Source organism: Lynx canadensis, chromosome A3, assembly GCF_007474595.2.
Source record: "Lynx canadensis isolate LIC74 chromosome A3, mLynCan4.pri.v2, whole genome shotgun sequence".
Lineage (NCBI taxonomy): Eukaryota > Metazoa > Chordata > Mammalia > Carnivora > Felidae > Lynx > Lynx canadensis.
Window position 1 is genome coordinate 20,302,849 of NC_044305.1, and position 24,387 is coordinate 20,327,235.

Consider the following 24,387-nt stretch of genomic DNA (forward strand, 5'->3'; position numbering starts at 1 on the left):
ACATTTATTTATGTTTGCGAGACAGAGAGAGACAGAGCATGAGCGAGGGAGGGGCAGAGAGAGAGAAGCAGACAGAATCTGAAGCAGGCTCCTGGCTCCGAGCTGTCAGCACAGAGCCCGACGTGGGGCTCAACCCCACAAACCGTGAGATCATGACCTGAGCCGAAGTCAGATTCTCAACCGACTGAGCCACCCAGGCGCCCTGGAAGTCTAGTGTTTTTAAGTGGGGCCGGGGAATCTGTCCTCAGACCTACCTGGGCTTCTGGAAACCTCTTCATGTCTCCGGGCCCAGCACAACTGATACTTCACCAGAGAAAGCACCCAGATGGAGCCCATGGTGACGTTAACTGGTGTATCCTCGGTTCTCCACCCACATCATGTCTGTCAGTCTTACCCCGCTCTGCCCTTGTGCCTGGCCAGCTGTGGACCCACCTGTCTATAAATACCCAAGGTGGTTATGACACAGGCCATCCACAGACCACCCAATGAGAAACCCGCCACTGGAAATGGCTATGGTTTTTTGGCCTTTACAGTGAATCCCAGACAGGAGCTAATATCCCTGACCATTCCTTTCTCCAAAAAAGGGAGAACGGAAAACATCCCGAGGAATGTGGAGCCCTAGTGAGCTCGCTTCCAGAGCGATATGCTTCCGTTAAATCCTGGCAAAAGGTGAAGCTCAATTCTGGACCCTGCAGGTACGAAGTCAAAAGTTTCCTAAATGTGAAAGAGACTATTGTCCGGGCCAGGGAGGGGGGCGGGGCTGGCCCTCCCCTCCTGGGGAAATCCTGGCTTTGGCACAATCCCTGTAACACGACTCGTCAGGCAGGTGACTGCTGAGTGGGGACCCACCCACGCCCCTGAGCAGAGATGACGGACTGTCTACAATCGCCAGGATTAACTGCTTGCGGCCTCCACTCCCTTCTCGTAAATATGCCTCCATTCAGTCGGCTGGAGGAGTTTTTTCTTCTCCCCACGGATACATATCCTTGACTTTCCAATGGAAGCCAAGGGGAACTAGGATTTGTTTTGCGGCCATCTTGCTCCGTGCATCCTTAGCCACACAGGGGCAGAAACCGCTTTAGCACGTTCATCCAGACAGGAAGGAAGGACGGACGAACTCAGGAGGGTTCCCTCTAATTTTCCAGTCATGTGAGTTACATGCCCCCGACACACACAACAGGCTTGCACGCTACAGCGTCTCTGTCCATAACGTTCCCCTGGACGGAGCGTCCTCAGACCCATCTCTGCTTCTGGAAGTCCCTTTCATCTCTCCGGGCCCAGCACCGCTGATACTTCGCCAGGGAAAGCGCCCAGATAGACCCCACGGTGACGCAAGTGGTGTGTCCTCGGGTCTCCGCCCCAGTCATGTCCCCCAGTCTTACCCCAATCCGCCCTTGTGCACGGCCAGCTGCGGACCCACCTGTCTCTTTGGCTGGGACACAAACTCCTTCTGGGGAGAGCCTGTGCCTGGGGGGCGCTAAGGAAACGAGCACGGAAGGCAAGCCTGCCCGTACGATTTACTGCGACTTTTCGTGATGTGGCAATGCGATAGGGTCTTATTAATTCATGTTAATTTGGGGAGGTCTGAATTAATGCGAAATGGGGGTAACATAAAAGGAACAATAGCTTATTTACTCGGAGTATCATGCAGAAAATCAAATTAGCCCAAGAGACTTGCTGAAGAGCGGCCTTGCCTTCTGCATTAATGAATAAGTAAGAACGTGTCGAATACGGCACGTAGCCTGGAAAACGGCAGCTTCCCTGGGCGGCTGTATCTAAGCAGCTAAGAGCTGGGGTCAGCTGATCCTGGGCTTTATTTTTACTGTGCCACTTACCAGCTGCTTACACGCTCTACACTGCCTCAGTTTACTTGTCTGTAAAGTGGGAATAATAAATACTTTCCTCCAGGGGCTGTTGTGAGAAGAGGCCGTGTCTGGCATGCCCTCGGCACATCGTAAGTGCTCAATAAATGTTGCCTGCCAATTTCACAACGATTCTTCGATCGGTGGAGGAAGGGGTTTCCCGAATGTGAACACAGTTTTTTGGTTTTTTTTTTTTTTTTTGGCCTTGCCCTGGGCACGTCCCAAACGACAGAGAAGAAACTCATGAGGTCTTTGGGCATCAAGGACCCTAGATATGGAGGTCTCAACTCCACCTGTCTCCTTATGAGCTCCCCGGCCAGGGCCACAGGCGTCCAAAGTGACATCAGGCAGAACAGCACCCACGCCTCGCTGCCCCCCCTTCCAATCACTAATATCCTTCAGGATTCCGAGAGATCAGCCTCCTCCCCGAAGTGGCCTCACAGGTAAAAATCAAAATATTCCAATTGGTTTCCCCCGAACACGGGCTACCAACATGCAGAAACACCAGCAAGCCAGGCTCAGTTTGATGGAAACCAATCCCCCCCCCCACCCCCCCTCCCCCGGCCCCTCTCCCGCCTCCCTGGCCAGCACATTTTAAAGACACAAAACCAATCAATAGGGAGCATTCAGAGAGTTTCTGCCAGTGGCTAGGAGAGAATAGATACCGAGAAAGTCATAACGATGATAAATCCAGAGTCTCTTCCTCTCTGACTAATGTAGGCACTAAAACACGCCATGAATATCCTGCTTTGAAACATGTCACACTTCTGAGGGACCAATCAATCTCTGGCTCTCGGTGGACCACATTAAAATAAATTTGTCACTGTGAGTTTATGAAATATTGATGGTGTTTTTTAGTCAGGGTGTTAGGAGGTGGAAAGGTGTATCAGAAGAGGGAGGCAGGGAGTGGGAGAGTTGCTTTAATGAATTATCTCCAGGCTGGGAAGGGAAACGTGTGCGGGCACTGGAGAAAGACGAAGCGTGGAGGAAAACACATTGGCGTGGAGAGCGCGAGAAGCTTCCGGAATGAGGAAGCCCAGAGCCGTGGTGTCTAAACAGCCCCCCAAAGGACACTAATAAACAAGTACTCTTGGGAGGGGTCGCTGGAAGATGGGGGTTTTCTCCTAAAAACAAGGATTTGCGTATGTGAATCCGAGTCTTGGAGAGAGACACGTGCACATTAACGGAGCACAGGTTCTGGGAAATCCTGCCGCGAAGAAGCTCGTTCGATTTTGTGTAACCGGCCATTTCCCGAACTTATTTGATTCGGCCAAGACAAGCACCTTGCTGGACGCTAGGTTTCCGTGGAAGCCAGAATGGAAATGCTGGCCTAGATCTCTGCTACACAGGGCGTCGCGCGTGGAACCCAGGGCCGGGTATCAGCAGAGAGCCGGTCAGCAGGACCCCCCTCCCCGATCCACGGAAACAGAATCTGCACCGTAACAAGACCCGGGTGATTCAGACAGAGTCAGGTACGGAAGGGCCCGGTCTGAGTGGTTCACCAGAAAAAGAGGACCACGGAGGGCAAGCTGAGATACGCCCAGTAAGGGGGCACATCCCAGCTCCACGGCGTAAGCTGCCGTGTGACCTTGGCTGGTGACCTCGCCTCTCTGCGCCCCGAGGCCCTGGCGGTCTTGTTCACCGCTGTATCTCCAGCACTCAGCACGCGCTGGAAACACAGAAGGGCTGAAAGCATGTGTGTGGTGCACGAATGAAAATACTGTCTAAGTTGGGGCGCCTGGGTGGCGCAGTCGGTTAAGCGTCCGACTTCAGCCAGGTCACGATCTCGCGGTCCGGGAGTTCGAGCCCCGCGTCAGGCTCTGGGCTGATGGCTCAGAGCCTGGAGCCTGTTTCCGATTCTGTGTCTCCCTCTCTCTCTGCCCCTCCCCCGTTCATGCTCTGTCTCTCTCTGTCCCAAAAAAAAATAAACGTTGAAAAAAAAATTTTTTTTAAAAAAAGAAAATACTGTCTAAGCCACGCAGTGGGGACCGTCACAGTTCCTGCCGCTCAGGGTTATTCAGACAACTCATGAAATGGGGCCGGGGAGATGCGAGGCACGGAGCAGGCACTCGAAATGGGCCTTTGCTTTTCCTTGTCTCTTGGCTGGTCCCAGGGCAGACAACTGAGGTTTTTCCCTCTCTGCTCAGGCTTTGGCGGCTTAGGCGGTCAGTCTGGCTCCGGGCTTTGTTAAAACCTGATCAGTCCTCTGGTTGATTGAGGAGGCGGAACAGGATTCTGTTCCCTCGGGTGGCTTCTGAACTTCCTTGTTGCTCAGAATTGCCCTCCCTCATCCCAGGAGGGATGGGGGTTCCCTGGAGAGTCAGCTCGGGAAAGTAGCTTGTTCTTTTCCTTAAACGTCTAAAATAGCGTCAAGAAAACACCAGTCCCTGGCACCCACGGGGATGGCCCTCTTCCGTCCTCTCCTACGTACCACACGGCCAGGATAGGCTACCACACCTCTCTCCTCCCCTCGTGTCTGAACACACCCTGCTTCCATCCAGTCTTCCCTCAGATCCCCCAGTTAACTGCATCTCAGTTTTCCCTCCTGTAAAATGGGGAGAACGAATTCTTCCTAACACGGTCGTGAGGAGGATTCAATGAAATACTGCACGCCACTGATTATTGATGAATGCTTTATTGATATTGACCAGTGGATGACGCCTCAGATGAACGAAGCACTCAAGAAGTTATATGAACCACGCAGCTGTTGCTGTTAAGGATGCTCTTTCACCTCAGCGAGGGGTAGAGAGGACACTCGACGAACCTGGCTGAACGAAGGAAGGGCCTGACACACCCAGCGAAAACAGAATCTACTGTTTGAGAGGTAAGAATAACAAGTATTTAGTGATTAATAGATGCCTGGCAGTGTGCTAAAATCTTTTACATATGTTATCTCTAGGAATCTTTAAAAAGAACCCAATGAGATGGATACGATTATGATTCCCATTTCACAGGCAAAGAAACTGAGGCACCAAGAGGTTAAAATTCACCTAAAGCCACACAGCTCATAAACAGGAGGGCTGGAATTCAGATCTGGATCTTTCTGACCTCAGAGACGGAGCTTTGGGTCACAGGGTTATATCACGCAACACTTCACAACAGCTAAAACTGCATCCCACCATTCACGTGTAAGAGACTAAAATCCACACCCCAAAGAGGTGCTTCACTAGAAGAACAAAAAGAAAGCCAAGCGGCCTGAGACTGCTCCACATTGCATCAGACACCCCACAAACTAGCGATCAGTCCCCCCCCCCCCGATGAAAGAAGTGACCACGAGGAGAGGTAGGCTTGTGTCCTTGGCATATCTTGTCGTCTGTGAGACCCGGAACAAGTGAATAAATCTCTAAATCTCCACTTCCCGTCTTGCTTGCAGTCCTGGTAGGAGTTAGAGCAGGCTGTTCAGGGAAGCAACCACATCCCTACGTGCGTACCCCATGCCAGGCAAACTGGTGGGTTCCCGGGATACAAAGAGGGCCTTCGCGAATTCACAGACCAGTAGAGGACGGCGTGATTATAGCAACACAGAAGACGAAGCAGACAGCTCTATCCTGGGGAGCGGCAGTCAGAGAAAGGCCACAGAGTTCGCATCTGAGCGGGCTCTTGAAGGATGAATAGGAGTTCTCCAGGTCGACAGGGCAGAAGCAGCACTTCCAGGGAAGACTGTAGACGGGAAAGTGTTTGGTAAATTGTGAAACGCGACTGTTTGCCCCAGTGTCCAACCAACACTCTGTCTTGGGGGAGTCAGTTTCGCGTGTGCATCCAGGTGTAGGACCGTCATGCAGGTGTGACCCTCGACCCCACTGTGAGGTTCGCTGCCACACACCAACTACTAGAGTGACAGGATTTCTGGCGTGGTCCATCTGGGCCACCAGGGAGGCAGGTTGTGCCGGATATTTCAGCAGAAGACAGTCTCCATCAGTTAAGTGACAAAGTCAGCCCGACCAGGTGACTGTTACGCTATTACCACACCAAGTATATGACTGACCGACTGTTTGGCTCTTCAGCCAAGCACGTGGTGACACTATGTAGATTGCAGATCGATTTCGCCACCTCCGTGCTTGAAACCTTTAGAAGGCTTCCTCGGTGAAGTTCCCAGAGGAGCCGTAAATGTGAGCCAAAGCGAAGAAGGATCAAAGTGGCCCTGGGTTACCAGCTTTGCATGTGCCTAACACCCCAACACGGAGCTCTAGTAAGGCCAGAAGAGATGTCCAAGAGGCCCAGAGCAGAGTTTAAATCATGACAACTTAGCCCCCTCAGGCTAGTACATGGGAGTGGAGAGTCAAAGAGATGAATTGATAAAGAAGATGTGGCTTATATATACAATGCAATACTCCTTGGCAATGAGAAAGAACGAAATCCCGCCATTCGCAGCAACGTCGATGGAACTGGGGGCTATTATGCTAAGTGAAATAAGTCAGTCAGAGAAGGACAGCTATCCTATGTTTTCACTCATATGTGGATCTTGAGAAACTTGACAGAAGACTATGGGGGAAGGGAAGGGGGAAAAAGAGTCACAAACAGAGAGGGAGGGAGGCAAACCATAAGAGACTCTTAAATACAGAGAGCAAACCGAATGTTGATGGGGTGGGGGGACGGGAGGGCAGGGGAGAGGAGAAAATGGGTGATGGGCATTGAGGGAGACACTTGTTGGGATGAGCACTGGGTGTTGTATGTAAGCGAGGAACCACGGGAATCTACGCCCCAAACCAAGAGCACCTTGTATACACTGTATGTTAGCCAACCCGACAATAAATTATATTTCAGAAAATAAAAATAATAAAATAGAAAGAAAATCAAAGAGAATAGGGGGGAAAAGTGGCAATATCTGTAGGACACAAGGGACCTCCGTGACCAGCTTACCCACTGGGGTAGATTGTGTTATTCTTCACAACAGTCACTTCCCTCCCGAAGGAAGAATTATATGTCCCTGTCCCACGTAGGTTGGATATGGCCAGGTGACCCGTGCTACCCCTCCCTGGAAGAGGATTAAATAACCCTGCCTTGTTGAAACCAAGAATGGCCATTTGACTTCCCATGGCCAATGCAACGTGGACTGGAGTAACCAGTGTCACCTCTGAATAGAAGCTGTGGGCACGGGATCATGACGTACCATGTTTTTCCTTCCTCTTTGGCACAGACTGGCAAGGTCCCATCATCCCATGGAGGCTTCCTCGTCAGCCTGGATCCCCAAGTGCAGACCTGTGGAAGAGAGCCAGAAATAAAAGTCTTGTTATTTTAAGCCACTGAGGTTTGCGAGGTCTTTGTTACCACAGTGTAACTTGTCCTGAACTGCCTGTTACATCCACCCAGCAACGTGGAGTGGAAGAAAGAGAATTGCAGAGAACGGCCGCAGGCACTTGTAACGTCCAGAGGTGCCACCAACTAGGAAAGAAACAAGGTCCAAAGAAGTTCCAGGAACTTTTGGCTGTTCCTCTGCCCTTAAAGCAGAGGACCTCGACTGAGTCCTAATTTGCACCCCTCCCCCACTCCCAGGACATACGGCAACGTCTAGAAAAATTGGGGGTGGTCACGACTTGGATGCTGCCACTAAGAATCTAGTGAATGGAGACCAGGGAGGCTGCTGAATATCCTACGGTGCACAGGGCATCCCCCACGACAAAGAGTTATCCATCCCAAAGTGTCAGTTAGTGCTGAGGCTGAGAAACCCTGCCTTACAGAGAAACCAGGAAGGGGAAAAGGAGAAGTGGGCTATCTATCACGTTTAACAACAGAAGCATGTAGCATCTACATACCATTATTGAATTTACAAAGTGTTTGCTCATACATTCTCTCATTTCACCTTTACGCTTCTCCTGAAGGATGGGTGTGATTAGCCTATCTCATCAATGCGGTCACAGAAACCCAAGCGCGCAAGCTTACCTGAGGGCACATTTACAAAGAGAAGATCAGAATTCTAACCCAGTTTTGCTGCCCCATTTGCCTACCATGTCTCATTAAACCGTGGCTGTTTACGATGTCATTTCCTCCAGGACATAGATCAATACTCCGTCACTCATTTGGGGGCAGTGTCTAAAGACAGACCTGGTTAATTTCTAAATCTTCTAATCCCTTTGAACATGGGATTCAGCAAAACAGGCACACTGCTTAGTGCATTTGTTTTGATAAGCATAGCTTTGTTTTAATTATTTATGATAATACCAAGTGCAGACTAGTCAATTACCCTGGTATATCTTGTCAAAGTAACAATGCCTTGGAGAAGTCTCGAAACCACTGACCTCTTAAATCTTTGCTGAGAAGCGGAGCAAAACCGTGGCGGGGACTCTTGGTGGAAAACCATCTATTGCCCGACCAATTAGCCAAAGCACAATGCGGAATGCTGTCTACTGGAGCGCCCCAGCGATGCAAGAGGCATCTTGTTGCATGGTCTCATCAACAGAGGTTGGCAAAGAAAAAGCCAAAGGCTTTTGAACAGTGGGAAAACCGCCATCCAAAAATACCATGCGGGTCAGGCGGTCCTTCGCTGACAAAAATATGTCGCGCAGTTCCCATCACGGTCCCTTCGCTCACATGTATAGAGGTACAAAACTCGACACTATTCACATTAGTCATCTGCGCCTACTCATTGCCAGGACTCGGGCAATCTTCCCAAGTCTATCCCAGGACTTCAAGCTACCAATTCTGCCAATCAGCCCCAGCCTAAACATTAGCAAGAGGCATGGGTAAGGATAACAGTAACAATGGAAATCAGTATGTGGCTAAAAACAATTTATCATCAATAGAATGATCTATTACATTTTGCAGTGATTGTTACGATCGTCATTGCATTTGGAAGCTGCTTTTATGGCAATGTATTAATCTGGTATAAATTAAAGAATGGAGTGGGTGTGGAAAACAGTCTAAAGGCTCTTCAAGAAATTAAAAATAGAGGGGCGCCTGGGTGGCGCAGTCGGTTAAGCGTCCTACTTCAGCCAGGTCACGATCTCGCGGTTCGTGAGTTCAAGCCCCGCGTCAGGCTCTGGGCTGATGGCTCGGAGCCTGGAGCCTGTTTCCGATTCTGTGTCTCCCTCTCTCTCTGCTCCTCCCCCGTTCATGCTCTGTCTCTCTCTGTCCCAAAAATAAATAAAAAAATAAAAATAAAAAAAAAACGTTGAAAAAAAAAAGAAATTAAAAATAGAACTACCATATGATCCCGCAGTCTCACTTCTGGGTATATATCCAAGAGAAACAAAATCATTATTTTGAAGCGATCTCTGCACTCCCGGTTCATGGCAGCAATTATGCACAAAAGGCAAGATATGGAAACAACCCAAGTGCCTGTCAATAGATGAGTGGGTCAAGAAAATGTAATACACACACATACACACAATGGAATATTATTCAACCTTAAAAAAAAACTAACGAAATCCTGTTATCTGAGACAACACGGAAGAAACCAGAGGGCATCATGCTAAATGAAATAAGCCACGCAGGGAAAGAAAATACTGCATGATAGCTCTTGTATGTGGAATCTAAAAAATAATAATAATAATAATTTTTTTTTTAATCTAACTCATAGAAACAAGGAGTGGTGGTTTCCCGGGGCTGGAAGGTGGAGGAAATGGGGAGAGGTTGGTAAAAGGCATCCAAACTTCCAGGGATAAGACGAATAACATCTGACGATCTAATGTATAACACGGTGACCACAGTGGATAATACTGAAGAAAAGAAAAAAAAAATGAATTGACGAAGAAGGCGCATGGAATATGTGTGACTTCAGGAACACGCGTGAATGTAAATTCTTAAGTTCCCCATTTCTGACCTTGATCTCTGAGCGATTTTGACATAAGATAAGAAAAAGGGACAAAGTGGAGCACGCAGAGCTCACCGGAGCTGAGAGACTGATAAAATATTGGGGGTCTTTTACCAATTTTCTGTAACAGTATTCAGGCAGCCCCCCACGGAGATGAATCCACAATTTGCACAGCGGCTGGAGAGACTCCTCTTCAGCAGATGCTACTGTGGCTACAAATAATCCATCATCAATATAATGATCTATTACATTTTGCAATGCGGCTGCTGCCCCTCGGCCCACGGGACCTGCCTCCAGCCGCGGATGGAGACACTCCCACCGGCACGCCCCAGCGGCCCCGCTTGCTTTTGCGTCCTTTCTTCTCCACCTCGTGACTTTTTCTAGCAATCTTTGAGAGTGCTCATCTCCTGCAAGCTCCAGTGCCCGTGATCATCTCCCACCAATGGAGTATGGAAGTCGGTGGATAGATGTCCCCGCCTGCCGCCCTGGGACGATTGTAAGGGGCACACCATATAGTATCTCAGGGGGTCCCTAGCAGGATTCAGTCCCAGTCCCCCGCAGCTATAACGGTACACTCATTAACATGCTGTCTGTGGGGCTTTTCATCCTTCTCTGTCCTGCTTTCCCTACTTCCTCCCTTGTGCTTTCTGGGGTCACCTTCCAGATAAATAAAGGAGCCCACACCCAAGTCCTTGTGTCTAGAAGACATAAACAGAGACCCTACCCTCCAGTAAGACGGGAGCTCAGACTCTTACCCTCCTTGAGGTTCAAGGATATAGAAACACGTACAACAGACAAGGGTGAAAGGGAATAAAGCCAGGTGACGGGGAGGACCTTGAGTCGGAGAGTGAATGCTGAGAAGGCAGAGACACTAGACCGAGGGGGCCAGTGCAACCTTGACAGGCTAAGGGGTGGGGAGAGCTTGGTTCCATGCAGATGGATGAAGCTGGTTCCAGCTCTTTCCTTGACCAGTGTAGCACCTTCCCAGGGGTTGTTACTCCTTTCTAGTTTCCTCTGAGGTAACTGTCTCTCCTCGTTGTGCACATCGTTGGCTGGCGAGCCATTACAGGGGACCGTGTCCCATGTGGGAAGCCAAAAAGAAATGATCCTCTTTCTTCTGGCCACTATCTAAGCAGGACTAGGGGCAGGCTAGTGGGTTAAGGTTAGAAGTCTGAACTCACTACGACCAAAGGCAAAACATTAAAGCTTTAAAAAAATTGGCGGACCTAACTATAGAGATTTGAAAATTAACAACAAATTAAGAAAAATATTTGCCCCATATGTGATAAAGATTTGATATCATTGGGGCGCCTAGGTGGCTCGGTCAGTTAAGCGTCCGACTTCGACTCAGGTCATGATCTCACGGTCCGTGAGTTCGAGCCCCGTGTCGGGCTCTGTGCTGGCCGCTCAGAGCCTGGAGCCTGTTTCAGATTCTGTGTCTCCCTCTCTCTCTGCCCCTCCCCTGTTCATGCTCTGTCTCTCTCTGTCTCAAAAATAAACGTTAAATTTTTTTTTTAAATAAAAATTAAAAAAAAAAAAGATTTGATATCATTAAGGGTTTCTTAAGGGCTGGATCCCCCTTAAGCAGAATAGAGAAATGTGGTCCGAGCGCAGACGGGGAAGATTCACAGAGAACTGTCAATGGCAAATAAAGAAGATTTAAAAGGTGCAGCCCACCCATGATCAAAGAAACGCAAATTAAGACCACCATGTGATTTTATTTGGAATCTACTACATTTCCGAAGATTAAGAAAACTCGGTGCCGTTGACAGTGGAGCAAGTTAGACACGCTTATACTGCAGGTAGGAGTATAAATTAGTCCAAATTCCTAAAGGGCGATTTGGCAATACGTATCAGAGATGCTGAAATTATTCATGCCCACTTAAGGATTCCATCCTAAGGAAATAATTGGAAATGTGAACAAATATTTATTTACAAAAACATTCATCATAGAATTACTTACGGCAGCAAGCAAACGGATGAACTTGACAGTTAAACAACAGGGAAATGAATAAATAGCATATGGTTCATCCATACTGTAGAATATTAGGAAGTCATTAAAGAACACACGAAAAAAAAACATGATACAAGACAATATACAATACGGTCGCAACTGTGTAGAAATAAAATTTTATTTATGCATATTGCATATGCATAAAGGACTGACATTTTAAAAAAAATTATTTTTGAGAGAGAGAGAGTGTGTGTGAGTGGGGGGATGGGGCAGAAGGAGAGAGAGAGAGAATCCCAAGCAGGCTCCTCACTCAGCACGGAGCCCAACGTGGGGCTCGATCCCAGGATACAACCAAGAGTTGGATGGCTCGACCAACTGAGCCACCCAGGCACCCCAAGGACTGGTATTTTATACTTCAAAGTGTACATTGTGTTTACCCCTGGGACATAGGGTAAGAAAATTAGTAAGACTTCAGATTCCACTCTGAGCGATCTTAGCAGCAAGAAGGATTTTCTTTCTTAATGGCATCTGATACTCACGAGACAGTAACACTTGGGTTACACAAATTTAAGAATGGAAAAGGGGATATGAGAGCAGATAGGAAGGAGATTTTAAAACTGGGGCGCCTGGGTGGCTCAGTCGGTTACGTGTCCAACTTCGGCTCAGGTCACGATCTCACGGTTTGTAGGTTCAAGCCTCGCATCAGTTTGTAGCCCACTTCAGATTCTCTGTGCCCCTCTCGCTGCCCCTCCCCTGCTCATTCTCTCTTCTCTCTCTCTCTCTTTCTCAAAAATAAATAAACATGTTTAAAATTTTAAAATTAATAGAGAAAATGCTGTACAGGGATATACCAATGACCTTGGAGAAAGTCTGTAGAAAAATTACACTGTTCTAACGAACAAAATTAACTCAATAAGCATTGCAAAATCAGAATATGCTGATCTTGATGGACGTGCTTACCAACGCAATAAGCGAAAAAATGGGAATTAAGTGTTTAACTATTAACAAGAAAGAATCAAAATAGGTATTGTTTGCCAACATTATTATTGTACATTTAGAAAACGTAAGACAAGTGATAGGAGGATTGGAGAAGCTAATAATAGCATTTCACTAGATAGCAAAGTATAAAATAAACATATATAAATCCATAGCTTTCCAGGGGATCAGCAATAAACATTTATAAGTTAAATGAAAAATATCCAATCCACAGTACCAAGGTAACAGATAATCATTTTCAGTGCCCGAGGGCCTTCTGAATGCGTCTCTCTGGCCACCAGCAGCTGGGCATAGCATCCAAGTGACATGCTAATTCTATGCTCTAGAATTAGCATAGAATTCCTCTAACTTCTATGCTCCCAAATCTGGCCGTTCTAAGGACTTCAGGAGCGATTACCGTCTAAAGCATGTTGAAGAAAACCAGGGTTTTTCCTACCCTTCCTATTTGGTTAAACTCAAACTTCTGCTTTTCCCTGAATGGAATTCCATCTTAATGGAACCTGAAAATGGAACTTCAAGCTACGCTCGGAAATCAGTCATTGCTTTAGTTAGATAGTCTGCGTTTCCGAGTAGTGGTTCTCCAGGACATAGGAAGAGGTCATCTCGGACTCTCCTCCCATCTTTTGAAACTCTAATGACCTATTTATTCTAAGAGAATGTTAAAGCAAGGCTGAGACGGGCATAGTCCATTCTTACACTGGTGGCTGGGACTTGTCTTCTGACATTTTTTATAGGGTACATTCTGAATGCAGAGGCATTGAAATCTATGAAGGGAGGGAACACGCACCTTAGAACCAAGGAAAGGGGATTATCCTAGAAATTTAAAGAATACAGCCAACTTATTTATGAGCCCAGGAATAGATTCCCCTACCCCAGATGACCAAAGGATTCCTTCTCTTTGATCTTTCTCATAGAACTTCTAAACCAATCCCAATTCTCGCACGTATATCCGTCGTGTGACTTGCTTCACCCTTGGCCTCGGTTACATGCCCCGCCCCCCCGAACAGTGAGCACACAAGTGAGTGAGCATCGGGTCAGGTCACCTGCAGGAAACTGAATAGGAAGATGAGTTAAAACCCTTAGAAGACCACACATGCAGGCTGGGGGGATGAAGGATGTAGAAGAAGCTTCATTTGACACTTACTACATATGCAGGCCTTGTCCTCTGTGTCTTGTGTATATTTTCTCATTTAATCCATCCAACAGTCCCTGTGATAAGATCCTAATACCCCTATTTTGCAGATGGGGAAATGGGGGCTCGTAGCCTCCCTCAACCACACTCCCCGTGGAGGCAGGGACCACGACCATTTCGCATGCCAATCTTTCTCCAGGGTCTAGAGTGTCGCTGGCACACGGTCGGTACTCAGTGACTAATTGCTGGATCGATTATTGCAAACCAAGGACCCCAGCTGGCAAATGGCGAAGCCCAGACCCCCGCCTGCGTCTGCCCCTCTCCTGCGCTGTGGTTCCAGCACGTTGTGGGGGATTTTAGATTTCCTTGGGTTTTCAAAGGAAATTATCAAGTCAAGCCAAAACTTTTCCAGTTCTCTGTTCCCTCTGGAAGCATCTGGTGTGTTTTGAGGGGACAGGCACACGGGGAAGATGAAACTGAAGAGTGGGAGTGGCTCCAGACATGACTGAGGTCCCCACAAATATTCCCCGTGGGCCTCATTACACATTTGAGCAAACATTACCTTCACTCACAGCTAAATTTCCTGTTTGCTTGGCTGATCAATTCCTCATCAAATTTTAATGCGGGGTTCAAACCGTCTGTGGTGTTTTAATTAGGCCCAAGATTGCAAAGTGTCTGAGGCAGGGCTGAGCCTCATCCAAATCCCCACTGCCCGCTGGGGTGTTGCCGGGGAAGGCGGGGGGCGGGAGCTGAGCAGAGCTGGGCTGGGCCGGTGCCTGGGCTGAGCAGACCTCCTTCCTAGGGACGCTGTGCTCTCTAGCGGTGACAGTCTGGAGAGAAATGGCAGCACGGTCCCAGGGACTCGCAGCCCTCTCCCTCCAGCCCCTGAGGATTTACCAGCTGCCTTGTCTCGCGCGCGTTCTTCCTTCCTCCCTGCTTCCTCTCTCTTCCCTTCCGACGAAACAGCATCCTGTAGCTTGATGGAACAAGCGGGCACACACCGACCGACCCAGGTGGTGTGCCTGGCACCGTGCGAGGCGGGTGGGAAGGGGGAGAGGAATAAGACACGGGACTTGCGCTCCAGGGGCTCGTAAGGGAGAGGTCGGAGGTACCTACAGCTCCACTCGATGGGCGGTATGACTGAGACATCCATGTGGCACTGGAGACAGACGACATGGTGACAGCCCCAGTGCCCAGGTCATCAGAAGGTCTGGCAGGCCTTGATCAGAAGCCCAAGTGGTGCTTTTCAGAGCCAGAGGGTGGGCCAGAGAGCTGGGACACGGAAATGTGGATGGATATTGACCAGAGTGGATCAACGGGTAGCTGCGGATACTCGATGTCTAATACCCCCCAGTACCGCTGCCACTATTCAGTGCCGTGCCCTCCCTCAGCACACGGCCTCAGGAAGGCTCCGTCTCAGCTTTGCTTCTGCCTCTGGCCAAACAGACCAGGGTGGTCAGAAACCAACCACCTAGAAACTTTCCCTTCTGGGAAGCCTCCCTCCTTGTCCAGCCTGGGTCACCTGAAGTTGCAGTTCATTGGCACTTTAGGATACCACTTTAGGATTACCTCATTCAAGGCCCTGAGAAGTCCTGCAGAAAAGGAACCTGGGTCACTCTGTTTAACCCCATGTTCTCCAAGCTCACTTGCACCCAGAACACTCGTTTCCTCGAAAGACTAGTGAACATCTCCCTCCATCACTGACACTTCCTGAATCCAGGCTCTGCACAAAAGAACCGAGCACAGGTCAGCACCAAGCCCCCTTTCCAAAGCACGGGGTGAGGTAAGTCGCAAAGTGCCCAGCATTACAGTCGATGGCACGTCTGAGCGAACGAAGCGTGCTTTCAGTCATGACGGCAAAGACACAACTTTAAAGCCGACAACTTCGTGGGGACCAGGTACAGGAGGCCGCCCACGTTCGACACAAGTCGTGGGAAGAAACGGAGACCCACCTGAGGGCGCACGGATTGATGCTCTTATTAGATTCGGGGAGAGAAATGGTGAAACCCCTGTCGGATGGAAATTGCCAGTCTATGCTTTTAAGGCGTGTATTAATAACAGAAGGTAATTAGCTGCATGCAGTCGTTTCCAAACGTGGCTGAGCTTGAAAATCACCCCGGGGCGTCTGTTACTTGTGCCGGTTCCCGGGCTTCACCCGCCAGTGCTCGGACTCCACAGAACTCAGGTGTTGCTGACGCTGTTCCTCCCAGTTCCCTGAACTGCACTTGGTGCCACACCAGTTTCGCGGGATGCCAGCACGTCGTACCCAGAAGGTGTCCCTGTTCATGATGACGTGTGCGGAGCTCACAGTGTGCGCCATACTTGTTAAGGGAGAGACAGAGGGAAGGAGGAGGGGAGGAGTGAGGGGGGAGAGAGAGAGAGACAGACAGAGAGTCAGGGAGAGAGAGAGAGAGATCTCCCTTGATCCTCACACGGCCCAGTGAGGTCACCTCCCACTTGCTGGACAAGGAGACCAGGCATAGAGAGATTAATAACGTGCCCCCGGCCCCATGCAGTTAATAATGCTTCCATCCTTGAGAGGCCAAGGGTGATGACCGGCTGATGGCTGATGGGATAGGGGCGTCATTCACAGACATGGAAACAGGAAGTGATGGATTCAGTTTCAGACACGCTGCATTCAGGGCACCGTGAAATATCCAGGGAGAAATTTCTACCAGGCATCAAATGGATGAGCTGTAAGGACCAGGGAGATTATTTGGGCAGGAGCCAAAGAGTTGAGCGGTGACGATGGACAGGTGACCGTTACGGCCGCCGGAAGGCCTCCGTTTCCTCTTCTCTAAAACGGCAGGTAACGGTTATCTTCGATATGCCTTACGTAAGTTTCTCAGTAAGTGAAACATAGAGTTAGCCTATGACCAGTGGGTCCACTCCCAGGAATCTCCCCAAAAGAATTGAAAACAGATACCCGACCCAAAGTCTGTGCACAAATGTTCACTGCAGCAGCTTTATTCATGACAGCCAAAAGGTTAAGGCAATCCAAATATCCAAGAGTGACGAATGGATAACAAGATGTGGTCTATACAGTGGAATAGTACTCAGCCATAAAAAAAGAACCTAACATTGATATAGGCTACAACATGCATCACTGGACATGTTGTAAGTCATGTTGAAGAGTCTTAAATTTGTTCTAATGTTTATTTACTTTTGAAAGAGAGAGAGAGAGAGACAGAGTGCGAGCAGGAGAAGGACAGAGAGAGAGGGAGACACAGGATCCAAAGCAGGCTCCAGGCTACGAGCCATCCGCACAGAGCCCAACACGGGGCTCGAACCCACGAACCGCGAGATCATGACCTGAGCCGAAGTTGGACGCTTAACCGACCGAGCCACCCAGGCGTCCCAGTCATGTTGAAGAGTCTTAAAAACATTAATGTAATTGCAAAAAAACAGACACAAAAGGCCATGTCGTACATGATTCCATTGATACGAAATGTCCAGAACAGGTAAATCTCTAGGGACAGAAAACAGATTCGTGGTGGCCAGGAGCTGAGGGGTGAGGGGACAGGGAAGCCACTTCTTCACAGGAACATACATACGTACATTTTACATACGTAAAACTCGTATGTGCGCGTGAGTGGATAAGGGAATGAATAGATTCGAACCACCTTCATTCAGTAAGGTCGCCCTCTCCAGAGGACAGTCCACGAAGGCAAGAGACCATCTGCCACCCAACATGTCTTCCCTCCTGGTGACCAGCTCCCGTGAAGAGTCGGTCGCTCAAGCCACAGACCAGAGCGGCGTCCTGTTGACGCCCTCCCGTTCACCTCCACGCTCAGTCCATCATAGGTTCTGCCAGCGACGTCTCCAAAGCCCGTTTCAAGGCTGCCCACCTCGCCTCCGCTGCCACCACTCGGTCAAGCCACCCAACAACTTCTGCTGGGTCCAGGCTCTGCCCGTCTCGGACCCCTTCCTCTGGGATGTTCTCAATATGTATGCTTGGCCAACCAGTTGGGATTTGTATTAAAGTACCTCGAGTTGGGCAGACAACGGAAGTTGGTGTTCTCATGATTCCGAAGCCCAGAGGTCTGAGATTAAGGTGTCATCGGAGTTGATTTCTCCTATGGCCTCTCTCCCTGGTTTACAGACGGCTGTCTTCTCTGTGTCTCTTCACGTGGTCTCCCCTCTGTGTCCTAACTGCCTCTTCTTACAAGGACGCGGTCGTGTTGGACCTCCCCTAACCACCTCACTTGACATTAACCATCTCGGTACAGACCCTGTCTCCAAATAGCTCTAAGTAAGCTACTAGAGGTTAAGACTTCAACATGCAGATTTGGAGGGAGCACGGTCTGGCTCGTAACGCTCTGCGGCGTTTCTAGCTTCGACAATCAGCAGTTCCCTCGACGTGTCTGAGCCTGGGCTGCCCCGTCCGTACAGAGGGACGCCCCCCTCCCCCCCCCCCCGCCTGTCCACGTTGGAAGCCATCAGAGAAAACCGACAAGCATCAGTAAAGCCCACCACCGGGCCCCCGGCACAGAATCAGCACTTATCCCCGGGGGCTTTCCTTCCTGGCCACCGTGGATGGAGGCCCCCTTGGGACACGGCCCTTGGCCAAGCCAGTCCCACCGCCCACGCTGCCAGCCTCAAAGGGTTAAGGCAGCAAGCGGACTTATCGACTGGCGCTCCTTGGCGGGCCCAGGGAAGCGTGACTGATTGGAAGCCTGTGTGGAGGAGGACCCCGCTTTGTGGGCCCGAAATAAATAAGGGGCTGTCAATAGCTCAGATCCCCACCATCGACAAAGTCTGCCGTCTCAATAGGCAATTAACACTTTACAGGGGCCATTACCCAGCGGCCTCCCGCGTTTTACTGCACATTTTCTGCCATCGGCTCTGCTATCGAAGCTTCTAAATAAAAACATAAAAGTGAGCCGGAACAGGCCAGCGCCTTGCCCGACTGCAGTCACAGAGCCCACAGGCAGCAGACAGAGTTGACTCACCCTCCCGGCTTGTGCTCTGCCCTCGGCCTGCACACACGTGTGGGCAAGCGGGCCCACGCACACACGCACACGTGCATGCATGCCTGCGGCCATCTCCTGAGCGTGTCTGAGGGCGCGCTGGGGCACGGCTACTACGGCGGGGGGGGGGGGGGGGTGCGTCGGGAATCAGACCGCCCGGGTTCGAACCCCACTCCAACTCATCGGCTGTGTGGCCTTGCACGCACAGTTCAGCCTCAGTCTCTTTATCTGTCAAATGGGGATAAGAATAGAACCCAGTTCACAGGGCTGTCGTGACGATTAGATGCCTTGAGCGCAGTACCTGGCACGTAATAAGGCCTCCATACATGCTAAAGGAATCGGTGCCATTGTGGCCATTTTCATCAACAGAAGGAAGTAGATCAACTTAATGCCCACACTGACTCAGCCTCTGCATATTTCCTCCAGTTTCCGCCACGAGTGTCCGGAGTGAGCAAGGCACATTCGTTCCGTTGAATGGAACTTCCTCTGCCCCCTGGGGCTGCCCCCACCGATTCACCCCTGGGAAACCACATCTCGAAGCTCCACCCCAAAGTTGGTGGTCTTTGTTTCGACAGGAGTTGAATCCTTGGGCACGGATTCAAAGCAATAATCAGGAAACCTGGGTGGGGGGGGCAGTTTCTGGGAACCTCATTGCAAACTTGGGGTCTCAAAGGAGACTATAAGGCTGTAGGACTGACCGGAAGCTTTGTCCACGCACGCCAGAGCTCCATGCTGCGTCTGTGGAATCCCAAGGGGCTGGGAAGGGGGCTGCTCCCCATGTAGAGAAGATGTTGGAAATAGTAGAGGGGCTGCAGGGCCTCTACTCCACACAGACTCCAGCACTCCTCGTTGCCTCTTACGCCTTCAGGACTCCTCACAGCACCTGATGCACAGAAAGGGATCTGCAGTCAAAGCCAAGGGTTGAAAGCCATGGCCGATCCCAAGGCACACATGAGAAACTGAGGCTGTCGTAGGCTGGGCTCTCCCGGAAGGTTTGAGTGTAGGTGCTCTGGGGAGACCCCATAAGGGTGTGGAGGAAGTGAGATAGAAAAGGAAGGCACAGGGGCGCCTGGGTGGCGCAGTCGGTGAAGCGTCCGACTTCAGCCAGGTCACGATCTCGCGGTCCGGGAGTTCGAGCCCCGCGTCGGGCTCTGGGCTGATGGCTCGGAGCCTGGAGCCTGTTTCCGATTCTGTGTCTCCCTCTCTCTCTGCCCCTCCCCCGTTCATGCTCTGTCTCTCTCTGTCCCAAAAAAATAAATAAACGTTGGAAAAAAAATTTAAAGAAAAGGAAGGCACAAAGGTATGATTTCTGGTGAAGTCTCAGCCTCAGCCTGACCCTGCAGGCCCCTCTGGGACGTAATTACCCCTTAGATCGCACCCAGCTTCGGGCACAGGAGCTGGGCTTTCGTACCTGCACGCCACTCTTTGAGGGGCTGTGGGCCACAGTGTGGGGCAGGGGACTGTGCCCGTGCCCGAGGGCAACCCTCTGAAGATGGTCACAGTGGGTGGCAAAGCCCCTGGCAGCACGCAGAGTTGGTGAAAGGAACCATCCAGAATCTGGTGACAATACTGAACTTGATCTGAGTCTTTTTTTTGTTTTGTTTTTGTTTTTTTAATGTTTATTTATTTTTGAGACAGAGAGAGACACAGCATGAACAGGGGAGGGGCAGAGAGAGAGGGAGACTCAGAATCTGAAACAGGCTCCAGGCTCTGAGCCGTCAGCCCAGAGCCCGACGCGGAGCTCGAACTCACGAACCGTGAGATCGTGACCTGAGCCAAAGTCGGACGCTCAACGGACTGAGCCACCCAGGCACCCCTTGATCTGAGTCTTTGATCAGGGAGAACTATGGGGAAGAAATCTCCTTGCCCTTTAGCATTCTAGGAAACAGATTACTACAAAGGTCCACCCATCACCGTAAGACTTCGGTAAGATGCACAGAGGCCCCCTGCCACCATTTTACCTTTGACAGGCCAGACGCCAGTCTCCCGTGTTCCCATTCTTTGCCTTATCGATGATCAGCTGAACCAGATGCTCTCCTGACTTACAGATCCAGATGTGTTCTGAGTTGGATGCTGGACAGCACTCAACAGTGCCCACTACAAGGCCATACAGACCACGGCGGGGCCAGAGTTCAGGCCTCCACCCCCAGATTCATCACCTCCCGCGGGACTGGAGCCTCCTCTGGTCTCACCCCCACGCCTGCCTTTATCTATGGCATCCCTCCCTTCCCAGGCCCAGATTCCCCCCTCAAAATCCTGCCCATCCTTCCCCGCTCACCTCTTCCCCGTGTTTCCCCAGTACACTTGGACCCAGCAGAAAGTTGTATTTATTGAATAAAACTCATTCCAGTCACTCGCTTGGATGTGAAATGGGCTCCAGGCTGTGGTCAAGACCCCCGGGGCAGTTTCATGGGCATCCACCAGGCGAGCAATGACCAATCATCTCCTAAAGACACACATGGTCAGTTCAGGTTTCAAGCGGTTGCTAGCTAGGTAAGGCAGAAATTTAGTTCTCTTACAAGAGCCGCGAATGAGCATCTCTGCCAAAGTGATCCATAGAAGCACACTGCCCTCCGGGCTCTGGGAAGAGTGACTTGGGTGGAGGTAGATGGGGAAGGATTTTCTTTTATGCAAATTAGCGGGAGGAGACATTTACGGGGTGGGGCGAGATTAATAATGTGCCCCCGGCCCCATGCAGTTAATAATGTTTCCATCCTTGAGAGGCCAAGGGTGATGACCGGCTGATGGCTGATGGGATGGGGGCGTCATTCACAGACATGGAAACAGGAAGTGATGGATTCAGTTTCAGACACGCTGCATTCAGGGCACCGTGAAATATCCAGGGAGAAATTTCTACCAGGCATCAAATGGATGAGCTGTAAGGACCAGGGAGATTATTTGGGCAGGAGCCAAAGAGTTGAGCGGTGACGATGGACAGGTGACCGTTACGGCCGCCGGAAGGCCTCCGTTTCCTCTTCTCTAAAACGGCAGGTAACGGTTATCTTCGATATGCCTTACGTAAGTTTCTCAGTAAGTGAAACATAGAGTTAGCCTATGACCAGTGGGTCCACTCCCAGAATCTCCCCAAAAGAATTGAAAACAGATACCCAACCCAAAGTCTGTGCACAAATGTTCACTGCAGCAGCTTTATTCATGACAGCCAAAAGGTTAAGGCAATCCAAATATCCAAGAGTGACGAATGGATAACAAGATGTGGTCTATACACACGGTGGAATAGTACTCAGCCATAAAAAAGGAACATAATACTGGGCTCTCCTCACCTCACACAGGTGCTTCTCCCAGTGCTCCTAGGATGGCAGAAATGTTTTGGTAAGGAGAAGTGAGCCACTTTTCCCAAGAATCCTACTGCAAACGAAGGGATTGAAATCCTGAACCTGAGTTTAGGATTGAGGTGTCTGTGTGGCCTCAGACATCTTTGAGGTGATTGGATGCCCGGCCTATTTTCAGAACAAAAGGACAATAATGGCTCCAAGAAAAGATTCACCAGAAGGGAGAGGGAGCTTGCACTGCTGGCCCACGTTCACCCCAGCCTGAAGGTTTTACGGTTCTGGGACACATAACCAAGGCTGGAAACTCCACTGAGCCCAGAGCCTTAACACGGCCTCAAGATCAGGGATAGAGCTTGTGACTGTGGAATAGGATATCCGAGGCACTCCCGAACAAAAATCGTTCCTGGTTCATTTCTCTCCTCTAAATCTTGCCTAAGGATGTCTTCTAACATGAAACATTTACAAAAGGGAATTCTGGAAGATGCAGTCTGATCCAAGTTGACACATTATAAAGCAACTCAGATAGCTCACAAAGAAACATAGTCAACCCCCTGACCAAACCGTGCCTGAAGCCCGATATCTCTGAACTAGTCAGTGACGTAAGCCAATGAATTTCCTTTGTCAGTTAAGCTAGCGTAAATTGGATTTTCTTAATGTGAATTTGCAGACCAAATTGTAAAAGTTGTATTTATGCTTAATTCGCAAACCAAAAGTATCATAAGTATGACAGCCAGGGATTAATATCAAGGTCCAGCACTGGGCCAAGAAGAAGAATGGGGAATCTAAATATCCTGTAGAAAGAAAAGAGGCACCGAACAAGAAAGACTGGGTTAGTTCTTCCCATATCGAGCTAGTACTAAGGAATCTTGCCCTGGAGCGACTTAAAGGAAATGTATGGTCTCTGACACCAACTGTTCCAATCCCAGAGCCTACCCCGCATGCTGGAGAAAGGAGCAAATATCACCCAGTCCATTCCTGGGGCACTTAGCCAGTCTCTGCCCCATGGCGTTTCTTGCCACTCTGTCCTCTGGTGATTAAACTAATCCATCATCATTTACCTTTCCACATGAGGCCCTCGTCACTCTCATCACTAAATGTGACTCGGCGGGTTTTACAAAGAATGGGCTCTGATACACACTGAGAAACTTCCAGGAGTAATGGTTGGACGAGTCTTTGAAGGCAGTTCAATCTGCGTTCAAGCCTGGACTCTACCGCCTACTGAATATAAAAGTCACTTGAGGGGCGCCTGGGTGGCGCAGTCGGTTAAGTGTCCGACTTCAGCCAGGTCACGATCTCGCGGTCCGTGAGTTCGAGCCCCGCATCGGGCTCTGGGCTGATGGCTCGGAGCCTGGAGCCTGTTTCCGATGCTGTGTCTCCCTCTCTCTCTGCCCCTCCCCCGTTCATGCCCTGTTTCTCTCTGTCTTAAAAATAAATAAAAAACGTTGAAAAAAAATTAAAAAAAAAAAAAAAGTCACTTGACCCCGCTGAGCCAGAGTTCCTTCACCTGTAAAGGGCCAGAATGACTCCGATGCTACAGAGTTACCAAGAGGGTTAAATAAGATAATACATAAAGACTTCCAGAGCGTTGGCGCTTAATAAACTGTCCCTCAGTAAATCGCTATTAGGATGCTTCTTCCTGCCAGTTGCAACGTTCTGTTAGTACTGTTCCAGAAGAGATATGACTTGATTACAAACGATTAGGGAAACATAAGTCAGTGAGAACTCAAAGCTGTATTAAAAAGCATGTCAATCTACACGTTCATCTTTCAGGAAGATCTGAGACACGAACGAGGAAAACGCACCGGGTGCAGAACCGCGTATCGCGAGCTTATGTTTACGTAAAACTGATATACGACACAAACACTTGTGTTTACAGATACGTCTTTCTAAGTAGAACATGACTCGAATGATACACCGGAACCCGCTACCAGAGGCTGCCTCCGACGAGTATGATGCAGACGGGGTGGGGCAGGTGGAGTGAGTGAAGGAACACTCATTTTTACGCTGTCTGAATTTTTTACCATGACAATGCGCCCTGCAGATTTATCTCACAGAAGTTTTATAAACGTCAATACTCTCTCTTCTTTATTCTGTATGTAAATCAGTAATTCTCTGGGGGGGGGGGGTCCTCAAACCACCAGCCTCAGCATTCCCCTGGGGACGTGTTAGAAATACAGATTCCCAGGTTCTACCATAGACCCCGTGAACCAGAAACTCTGGGGGTGGGGAGCTCCCACCTGTGCCTTAACCAGCCCCCCACCCCACCCCCCACCCCCGCCCCGGGTGATTCACATGCGCCTAAAGTCTGAGAACCACTACTGTAAACGGGTTAGTTTTGCCAATGACACTCTTTTCTACTTAGCAGAAAACTCTGTTCCGACTGACCTAAAACTTAGCCCCTTTGGAGCAACTACGCCACTGGCTTGAGATTTC